The sequence below is a fragment of the Mirounga angustirostris genome, unplaced genomic scaffold (genome assembly GCF_029215605.1).
Source record: "Mirounga angustirostris isolate CCGP_5_RB_7025 unplaced genomic scaffold, mMirAng1.0.hap1 SCAF_8, whole genome shotgun sequence".
In the NCBI taxonomy this organism is placed as follows: Eukaryota; Metazoa; Chordata; class Mammalia; order Carnivora; family Phocidae; genus Mirounga; species Mirounga angustirostris.
Window position 1 is genome coordinate 55724851 of NW_026991716.1, and position 10981 is coordinate 55735831.

Consider the following 10981-nt stretch of genomic DNA (forward strand, 5'->3'; position numbering starts at 1 on the left):
AAAAGGAATGAGATCTTGCCATTTGCAACGACGTGGATGGAACTGGAGGGTGTTATCCTGAGCATAATAAGTCAATCAGAGAAAGACATGTAACATATGACCTCACTGATATGAGGAATTCTTAATCTCAGGAAACAAACTGAGGGTTGCTGGAGTGGGGGGTGGGGTGGGAGGTATGGGGTGGCTGGGTGATAGACATTGGGGAGGGTATGTGCTATGGTAAGCGATGTGAATCGTGCAAGACTGTTGAATCACAGACCTGTACCTCTGAAACAAATAATGCAATATATGTTAAGAAAAAAAAAATGAAGAAGATAGCAGGAGGGGAAGAATGAAGGGGGGGAATCGGAGGGGGAGACGAACCATGAGAGACGATGGATTCTGAAAAACAAACTGAGGGTTCTAGAGGGGAGGGGGGTTGTAGGATCGGTTAGCCTGGTGATGTGTATTAAAGAGGGCACGTTCTACATAGAGCACTGGGTGTTATGCACAAACAATCATGGAACACTACATCAAAAACTAATGATGTAATGTATGGTGATTAACATAATAAAAAAAATTCTCAAAAAATATAATAAATGGGGAAAATATAGAATCTTTAGCAATATGTCAGAATGCCTTCATAATAAATTATATATGTATAGTTATACATATAATTGCACATATCATCTGACATTTAAAATGTGAAACCATTTTGCAAGGTTAAGTTAAACTCATTTGTAAATTAATAAAAATTAAATAAATTTTAATAAAATAATAAAATAATAAATAAATTTTAATAAAAAATTTCAAAAAAGGAATAAATAATATACCTCTAACAGAAATATACCACATTTAAGTAAAGTCAATTTTAAGAGCTGGCTTCAAATTTTGCTTGATAAATTATTGGGGAAGCAAGTTACTACAAAACCCTTTGTAGTACATCCAAATAAACTGACTAAATAAAGAATCTTAACACTAGGTATTTAACCAAACCAAATCAAACAAAAATACAAAAAAAGCAAACTATATATTTATTGGGTATAATAAGCAAAGAAGAACATAGAAAAAGATCATAGCACCAAATGCCTCTTCTCTCTAATCTCCCATTCCTGGTCCCATATGGGAAAATCTTTCTTTCAAAATCCTCTCTAATATATCCTAAATGGGATGGCTTATAATAAATGAGATATTATCAATCCCCTTTTGGACCATGATTTTACCGACAGTAAGGCCTCATATGCAGGTGATTATATCCAAAAGGAAAGTCATTGTGGTAGAAATGGGTAAACAACTGTTATTTGACAAGTAATGCAGTACATTCATCCCACTCATTGAGGAGAGGTTATCAGGCATTATGATATTTTTCTACTGTGTTCTGCCAGCCTAATCCACTCTCATCCATCAGAATAAGGGTCCAATACCCCAAAGGTCTGTATCTCATTGGCTTATTTACTTCTCAGACTCACTCAGAGAAATAATAATTTAAATCATTTTTGGTTCAGTTGATTTATCTTCATAGAGAGGCAAAGTGTCCCTAAAATCAGAATCAAAACATTCTTATGCCCTTGTCCTTATTATCAGTACGGTATTGAATATGACTCATCTATTCAGACAAATGTATTTCTACAAATAACTGTAAGCCATTATTTTTTATGTCTCTTTTCCCAATTTGAAAAAAAAATAATAGTAATATTATGTGAGAAATTTCTCAAGTTGTCAGAATGATAAAAAATTATATGTATGTTATTATTTGTAGAAATTCAGTTTTCCTTTTTGGAATTATATTACTCTTATTAGATTTGTATTCTTAGGTTTTTAAGAATGAGTTTAAGAAGAATTTTACATGTCCTCTACTCTTATCCAGGAGTTCTCCCTTGACTTTTCAGTCTTTTTTTTAATAAAAAAAATTTATTTAAATTCAATTTAATTAACATATAGTGTAATATTAGTTTCAGGGGAAGAGTTCAGTGATTCATCAGTTATATACAACACCCATTGCTCATTACATCAAGTGCCCTCCTTAATGCCCATCACCCGATTATCCTTTCCCCTCCCCCTCTCCTCCAGCAACCCTCAGTTTGTTTCTTAGAGTTTAGTGTTTCTTATGGTTTGCCTTCCTCTCTAGTTTCATCTTATTTTATTTTTCCTTCCCTTCCCCTGTGTTCATCTGTTTTATTTTTTAAATTCACATATGAGTGAAATCATATGGTATTTGTCTTTCTCTGACTTATTTATTTTGCTTAGCATAATACCCTCTAGTTCCATCCACGTCATTACAAATGGCAAGAGTTCAGTCTTTTTCATGGGTGAGTAATATTCCATGGTGCTGTTAACACTAGCTGTTCAACTTCGCCACTTTCCACAATGGTTACTTAGAAATTTAGAAAAAGTAGCTTTCCCTTACCTTTGCTACTTTATCCACCATCACTTCCAGACCCTACATACATATACACACATGCTTTTTATGTCTCATTTCTATGCAATCTGAATTTTGCCTTCACCAGTCCACCAAAGCTGCTTTTCATTATCAATACACATCTAATTACAAACTTAATAACATTTTCTCTCTTAAAAAAATCTTTTCCAAGTTCAAAACCCATAACCACCTCTTCACTTCTTAAGGCTCTGCTCCCTTTATCTTTTACCACAAAACATTCTCTTAGTTCTTTCCATTCCTCCTGATTACTCCTTTTTCATTTCTGCAGACACTAAATATCTGTATTTGCCAAGATTTTCTTTTTACATCTCTTCTTCCTTAATATTTTTCCTACCTGAAATATCATTCATTTTCAAGTTATTCTCTATCAACTCTATGCAGATAACTTTCAAGGCTGAATTTCTATCTATGACTCACTCCCCAAACTGTAAATGTGATTTTCAGCTACAAGCTGGATATGCAGCTTGATATCTTAGCAGTACCTTAGATGTGATCTGACAACAAGGACTTTTTAATTTTTAAATACAAATGTTGTTTTTAAAATCTTATCTCAATCACATTTGAACAATGTTGGTTTCCTAATGCTATCTCTTTGCATGTATTGAGTTGTACTGTTATTCCGTTCCTGTGTCCTCTTCTGGTCCTGTCATTGTTAATCCTCACTAGGAATTTATTTAGGATCTTTTTTTCCCCTGAATAAATGTATCTGTTATTTTGGAATCTATTACCACCAATTTCTGATATTGTATACATCTTGATCACTAAACTAGAAGTAATTCCAAATATTTTAATTTTTTTATTGGTATCTCTAGTGATATTAGATGACATGCCAACGTATTAAAAATTAAAATCACATCTTCTTTGACCTGTTCCTCTGAGTCTTATTTCACAACTAAATGGCATCACCATTCACCAAAATGTCTAGCCCACAAGTTGAAGACATCACTGAATCCATGTCAACCTCCACATCCATTTTAAATATAAATCTTATTGTTACTACCCTCAAAACTGCTTTAATCAATCTCCTTTCCTCTTCTTCTGTTATTATGCTCTATAATTTCTAGGGAGCTATCCTCATAAAACATGAAATCAATTATGTCACTACCTTGCTGATACACATCGGGTGGCTCTCCAATGCTACAAAATTTAATCCAAACTCTTTATCATAATGCAATATAAACCAAAGTATTTTAACAGCTTCCTTTTTTTGTTGTTTTTTGAGAGAAAGCAAGAGAGAGAGAGAGTGCACAAGTAGGGGGGGAGGAGCAGAGAGAGAATCTTAAGCAGGCTCCATTCTCAGTGTGGAACCCAATGTGGGGCCTGATCTCACGACCCTGAGATCTTAACTTGCGCTGAAATCAAGAGTCCCACGCTTACCTGACTGAGCCACCCAGGTGCTCCAACAACTTTCATTTTTAATCAACATTTTATGTTACCTGGGTGCCTGGGTGGCTCAGTTGGTTAAGCGACTGCCTTCGGCTCAGGTCATGATCCTGGAGTCCCGGGATCGAGTCCCGCATCGGGCTCCCTGCTCAGCAGGGAGTCTGCTTCTCCCTCTGACCCTCCCCCCTCTCATGTGCTCTCTCTCGCTCTCATTCTCTCTCTCTCTCTCTCAAATAAATAAATTAAAAAATCTTAAAAAAAAAAAACCATTTTATGTTACAGGTTCAAAGAACCTCCTACCTTTCCCACTCTTTTATGATTTGACAACTTACAAGACTTTTTTTTTCCCATTCTGTTCCTTCTTTGTAAGTTGCCTTTCATCTTTTCCTCTGCCAAACAAAATTCAACTGATCCTCCAGGGTCTAATTCAAATCTCATCCCTCTTCTGTGAGGCTTGCCCTAAAACACTTATTTCTTGACATCACCAGGCAAACTTAATGGTTTCCTCTTCTAGACAGTAAAATTATTTGGTTATTATTATGTGTGGTGAATATCTATTAACTTATCTGCCTGCTTGTAAGTGAGCAGAGAACGTCTAATTCATACTTGAATTCCTAGTATTTCACACATTGCCTAGCACTTGAGTTCATAAATATTTATTGGATCAAGTAAAATTCTCTAGTATTTTAAATATGCAAACATGATCTATGTACTTCATTTAAGTAAACATGGCTTATGACTTAGTAGCTAATAATAGGTAGATATTATATAACTATTTTGTTTAAGAACTGTCACACTATATTTCTACTAAAATGCCAAAATAGGGAAAGAAGAGATTCAGGTTGGAAATGTCCTTGGAAAGGACACTTTTCTTCTATGGTAAATGTAAGAATACAGCCCTGACTAATTCAACCATAGCAAAGTCCTTTTATAGAATTTAATCCTGTGACTCTGTTCAATGAAGTTAATGGTTGTTTCACATGAGTGATGGTGATGTATTGAGATTTAAAGAAGGGTGTGGAAGATAACACAGTAGAAAGTAGATATAATATTTAAAATATAATTCCTCTAGAATGAAAACAAGATCTATAAGAGAGGGCTCCATAGAAGCATAATGTTCCATTTCAGGCTTTCAGAACAGATTTACAAATGAAACATTTCATAAACAATGAATAACGTGCACTTAAAGAACCTCACACAGAGGAAAATTGCAAGTGAGCATGCATAATTTGCACTACAGTAATCTTATTTTCTAGCAAAAGCAATGAATCCTGTCACCAAATGGCAAGCAAAGACAAAGTGACAGGATGCATACTGATGTTACTGAAATTCTCTCTGAGGACTAAGGAGATAAGAAAATAATTGTGATAAATTTTGTATTTTTAATTCTTAACTGGCAATAAATGTAAACAAATAATTTGAAGCTTATTTTCATCAAGCTATAGATATGCAGCTTAAAAGATTAGGTCACTCAAAACTGAATAATTAAACATATTAAATACTGTATCATTCTAGGGGACAATCATTTCTGCACTCTATAATTCTATGTATTATTATAGATTCTGTTTGTGCTAGCTCTCCCATGTCCCTCAAAGCATGAAATTCTGGGGCTTAAATTTATTAGATATTGAATTTTTTCTTTATTTATATACATATAACCCATAGGTTATCCAGCAGTTTATAAATTTTCACATGAATCCACTCTCTTGCATCAACCTATCATCAAACAGCAGCTTATTACCTGTTAGGTTATCAGTGAGCAGAGGTTATTGGTGCTTCTTGCACTCTCTCTACATGTGTTATAGTAGTCAACCACATAATTATCTTCCAAAAGTGAAGTGGTAAAAAACCCTCAGAGGTCTTGTGAATGAAGATGAAGATATCAGCATGACAACATAGCAAAAAGTAAAGGTGAGTTTGAACAACACCATAAACTGACTGGATTGGGAACCTGGGTGGCTCAGTCAGTTAAGCATCTGCCTTCAGCTCAGGTCAGGTCTTGGTATTGAGCCCCACATTGGGCTCCCCACTCAGCGGGAAGACTGCTTCTCCCTCTCCCTCTGCTGCTCCACCTGCTTGTGCTCTCTCTTTCTCCATCAAATAAATAAATAAAATCTTAAGAAAAACAAAACAAAACAAAACACCCTGACTGGATCTAGCAGACATGTACAGAACAGTCCACCCAATAACAGAATACACATTCTTCTCAAGTGCACATGGGACATTTTCCAGTATAGAGAATATGTTAGGCTACAAATTAAGTGCAAACAGATTTTAAAAGATAGATAATATACAGGGGCACCTGGGTGGCTCAGTCATTAAGCGTCTGCCTTTGGCTCAGGTCATGATCCCAGGGTCCTGGGATTGAGCCCCACATCAGGCTCCTGCTCAGTGGGAAGCCTGCTTCTCCCTTTCCCACTCCCCTTGCTTGTGTTCCCTCTCTCACTGTCTCTCTCTCTGTCAAATAAATAAATAAAATATTTTTGGGGCACCTGAGTGGCTCAGTCATTGGGCGTCTGCCTTCGGCTTAGGTCATGGTCCCAGGGTCTTGGATCGAGGACCACATCGGGCTCCCTGCTCAGCGGGAAGCCTGCCTGCTTCTCCCTCTCCCACTCCCCCTGCTTGTGTTTCTTCTCTCGCTGTGTCTCTCTCTGCAAATAAATAAAATCTTAAAAAAATAAAATAAAATAAAAATAAAATATTTTTTAAACAGATAGATACAAAGTATCTACTCTAACCACAGTGAGATGAAGTTAGAAGTCAAAAACAGAAGGAAAATTGGAAAATTCATAAATTTGTGGAAATTAAACAACTCACTTTTAAGCAGTTGATAGATCAAAGAAGAAATCTTAAGGGAAATTAAGAAATGCTTAATAAATGAAATGAATGAAATGAATGAAAATGAAAACAAAAACAAAAATGCAACATACCAAAACATGTGGGACAGAGTGAAAGCAGTGCTAAGGGGTAAATTTAGAGCTATAAATGCTTACATTAAAAAATAAGGAAGATTTCAACTTTACAGCTTGAACTAGAAAAAAAAAAAGAAAAAAAACTAAACCCAAAGCTAGAAGGATTGACAAACTGTAGCTAGCTGGACTAAGAAAAATAAGAAGACTCAAATTACTGAAATAAAAAATGAAAATGGAGGCTTTACTAACAATTCTATAGAAATGAAAAGGATTTTAAGAGATTATCATGAACAATTGTACATCACAAATTGGATAACCTACACAAAATGGACAAATTTCTAGACTTCTAAACCATAAAGAAATATAGAAAATCTGAATATACCCATATCTAGTAAGGAGACTGAATCAGTAATAAAATATCTCTCAACAAAGAAAAGCCCTGGACTTCATGGCTTCAGTGGTGAATTCTTACAAACATTTAAAAAGTATTTTGACACCAATCCATCTCAAACATTTAAAAAAAAAATGGAGAGAACAATCTTGAACTCATTCTATGAGTCTAGTATTACCTTGATTCCAAAACCAGACAAAGACAGTATAAGGAAAAAAAAAAAAAAAACCTACGTATCACTATCCCTTAGGAGCACTGATGCGGCGGCGCCTGGGTGGCTCAGTCGTTAAGTGTCTGCCTTCGGCTCAGGTCATGATCCCAGGGTCCTGGGATCGAGCCCTGCATCGGGCTCCTTGCTCCACGGGAAGCCTGCCTCTCCCTCTCCCTCTGCCTGCTGCTCTGCCTACTTGAGCTCTCCCTCTGTCTCTCTGTCAAATAAATAAATAAAATCTTAAAAAAAAAAAAAAAGAGCACTGATGCAAAATTCCTCCACAAAATACTAGCAAACCAAAAAAGCAGTATATAAAAATGATTATACACCATGACCAAGTGGAATTTATTCTTGGAATGCAAAGATGGTTCAACATATGAAAATCGATCCATGCAAAACATTAAAAAATGAAAGGAAACAATTCCATAAAATCATTTCAATTGATGTAGAAAAAGTATTTGAAATTATTTCATGATAAAAACACTCAACAAACTAAGAATAGATTAAAATTACCTCAACATAATAAAGCCACAGATGAAAAATTCACCATGGACATCATTCTCAGTGGTGAAGGTCTGAAAGCTTTTCATCTAAATCAGGAGCAAAGCAAAGATGTCTACTTTTACCACTTTTATTCAACATAGTATTGGAAGTCCTTTCCAGACTAATTAATCAAGAAAAAGAAATAAAAGGCACCTGAATTGGAAAGGAAAAAGTAAAATTATCTCTGTTCACAGATAATATGATTTTATATGTAGTAACCCTAAAGATTCCACAAAAAGCTATTAGAATTACTAAATGAATTCAGCAAAGTAGCAGGAAACAAACTCAATACACACACACACACACACACACAAAAGCTGCATATCTATATACACTAACAATGAACAATCCTAAAAGGAAATTAAGAAAACAATTTCATTTACGGTAAGATCAAAAATAATAAAAACACTTAGAAATTAATGTAGCCAACAAGGTAAAAATTTTGTGCAATGAAAAATACAAAACATTTCTAAAATAAATTAAAAATAAATAAACAAATGAAAAGATATCCATTGGAATGTAAAATGGCTCAGCTGCTGGAAAAAATATGATAATTCCTCAAAAATTAAAAAGAGAATGACCATACGATCCAGCAACTCCATTCTGGGAATATACTCAAAATAATGGAAAGCAGGGTCTTGAAGAAATATATATATATTTTTTAAAGATTTTATTTATTTGACAGAGAGAGACACAGCGAGAGAGGGAACACAAGCAGGGGGAGTGGGAGAGGGAGAAGCAGGCTTCCCACGGAGCAGGGAGCCCGATGCGGGGCTCGATCCCAGGACCCCGGGATCATGACCTGAGCCGAAGGCAGATGCTTAATGACTGAGCCACCCAGGCGCCCCTTGAAGAAATATTTGTACACCAATGCCCATAGCAGCATTATTCATACTAGCTAAAATGTGGAAACAACCCAAGTGTCCACTGGCTGATGAATGAATAAACAAAATGTAATATATGCATATAATGGAATATTATTCAGTCTTAAAAAAGTAAGGAAATTCTGACATATGCTATAAAATGGATGAAGTTTGAGAACATTATGCAAAATAAAACAAGACAACAACAAAAAGATAAATATTGTATGATTACACTTTTTTGAGGTACCTGCAGTAATCAAATTCATAGAGACAGAATGTAAAATGGTGATTGCCAGGGGCTGGATGAAAGATGAATGGGGAATTAATGATTCAAATATTCATTAATAACTAAACCATGAAGAAACAAAATCTGAATAGCGCTCTAACTAGAGCTAAGAGATTGGATCAGAAATCAAAACTCTCAGGATTTAGAAGATGGCAGCAGAGTGGGAGGACCCTAGGCTCTTCTTGTCCCATGAACACAACTAGATAACTACCAATCATCCTAAATACCCCAGAAATTGACATGAAGACTGACAGGACAAACTCTACAACTAAAGGAGAGAAAAGACCACATTGAAGAAAGCAGGAAGTGTGAAGAGATGGTTTAGGGGAGAAAAGGATCACAGGTACTATGGAGGGGAGGGAGCTGTGTTATGGAGAAGGGTAAGAGAGAGAAGAGCATATAGGGGAATGCACAAGGAGAACTTTTTTGGAGCATGAGAAGGGCTGAATTTCATGAGTTCTTGCAACCACTGGCTTAAAGGTTAGCAGGCTTGGCTGAGATAGAGCCAGGAGGGCACTGCGCTGCTCCTGGAGAGAAGGCAGGCAAACACCGGGGGGCAGACAGTGTGGAAAAGGTGATCTGAAAAACACCTGGGGCACACAGTGGGGGAGATTATTCCCTATTCTAGGAGGACTTCCCTGAGAGGCAGCATTCACAGAGACATATCTCTGGGAACAAAGAAGCTGGCTGGTGCCATTTCCCTCACTTGTCCCTCAGCGTACATACAGACCTACCTGCAGGGAGTAGCTCAGTGCAGACACTGGCTGCCTAACTTGCTTACACAAAGCCCCACCCCGTTGTGTTCTGGCAGGACTGCCCTTCTCAGACAAGCTTGCCTCAGTCCCAGCATGGTGGGACCCACCTCCAGAAGACCAAAACACACTCCTGCCCACACCACATCTCCCGACCTGAGAGTTCTGCAGGGCCTCAGTTCTGATAGAGTTGGTGTCAGGTCTCATTTCACAAGCAGGCCAGAGCACAGCTAGTTAAAACTCACCACATTCAGGCCAGGGACAAAACACCGACTACAGCAGCCAAGCAGGGCCTCTGCAGACACCTAGCCTGAAGGATACAGCCCCAAAACACAATAGTAGAGTGCATGCAGCACACACTGGAGACATTTCCTGAAGTGCCAGGCCCTGGACACCACATGACCTCTTCTTCATAAGGCTATTACTTTCAGGAGCAGAAGACATAACTGTCTTTTCTAACACATAGAGGAAGGCAGAGATTTAGACAAAATGCCAAAGTGGAGAAAATTATCCCAAAGGAAAGCCATGGCCAGAGATCTAAGTGAAACAGATATAAGTAACATCCCTGATGGAGAATTTAAAGCCACAATCATAAGGATACTCCCTGGGCTTGAGAAAAGAACAGACCACATCATTGAGACCCTTACCACAGAGATAGAAGAGTTAAAAAAAGAATCAATCAGAGAATGAAGATTGCACTATGAGATTGGAAACAGGATGCATTGAACAGCAGGCTGGAAAAAGCCAAAGAAAAAATCAGTGATGTAGAAGACAAAATAATGGAAAATAATGAAGTTGAACAAAAGAGAGAAAGAAGAATTATGGGTCATGAGAACAGACCTAGGGCACTCAGTGACTTCATCAAACATAGTAACATTCACATTATAGGAGTCCCAGAAGAAGAGAAAGTAAAGAAGGCAGGAAATTTATTTCAGGAATAATAGCAGAAAACTTCCCTAATCTGGGGAAGGAAACAGACATTCAGATCCACGAGGTACAGGGAATTCCCATCAAAATCAACAAAAGCAGACCAACACCAAGACATATTATAATTAAATTTGCAAAATATAGTGATAAAGGAAAAAATCTTAAAAGCAGCAAGACAAAAGTAGTCCATAGCTTATAAGGGAAAACTGATTATGCTAGCTGGGGATTTCTCAACAGAAATATGGCAAGCCAGAAGGGAGTGGCTTCATATATTCAAAGTGCTGAATGGGAAAA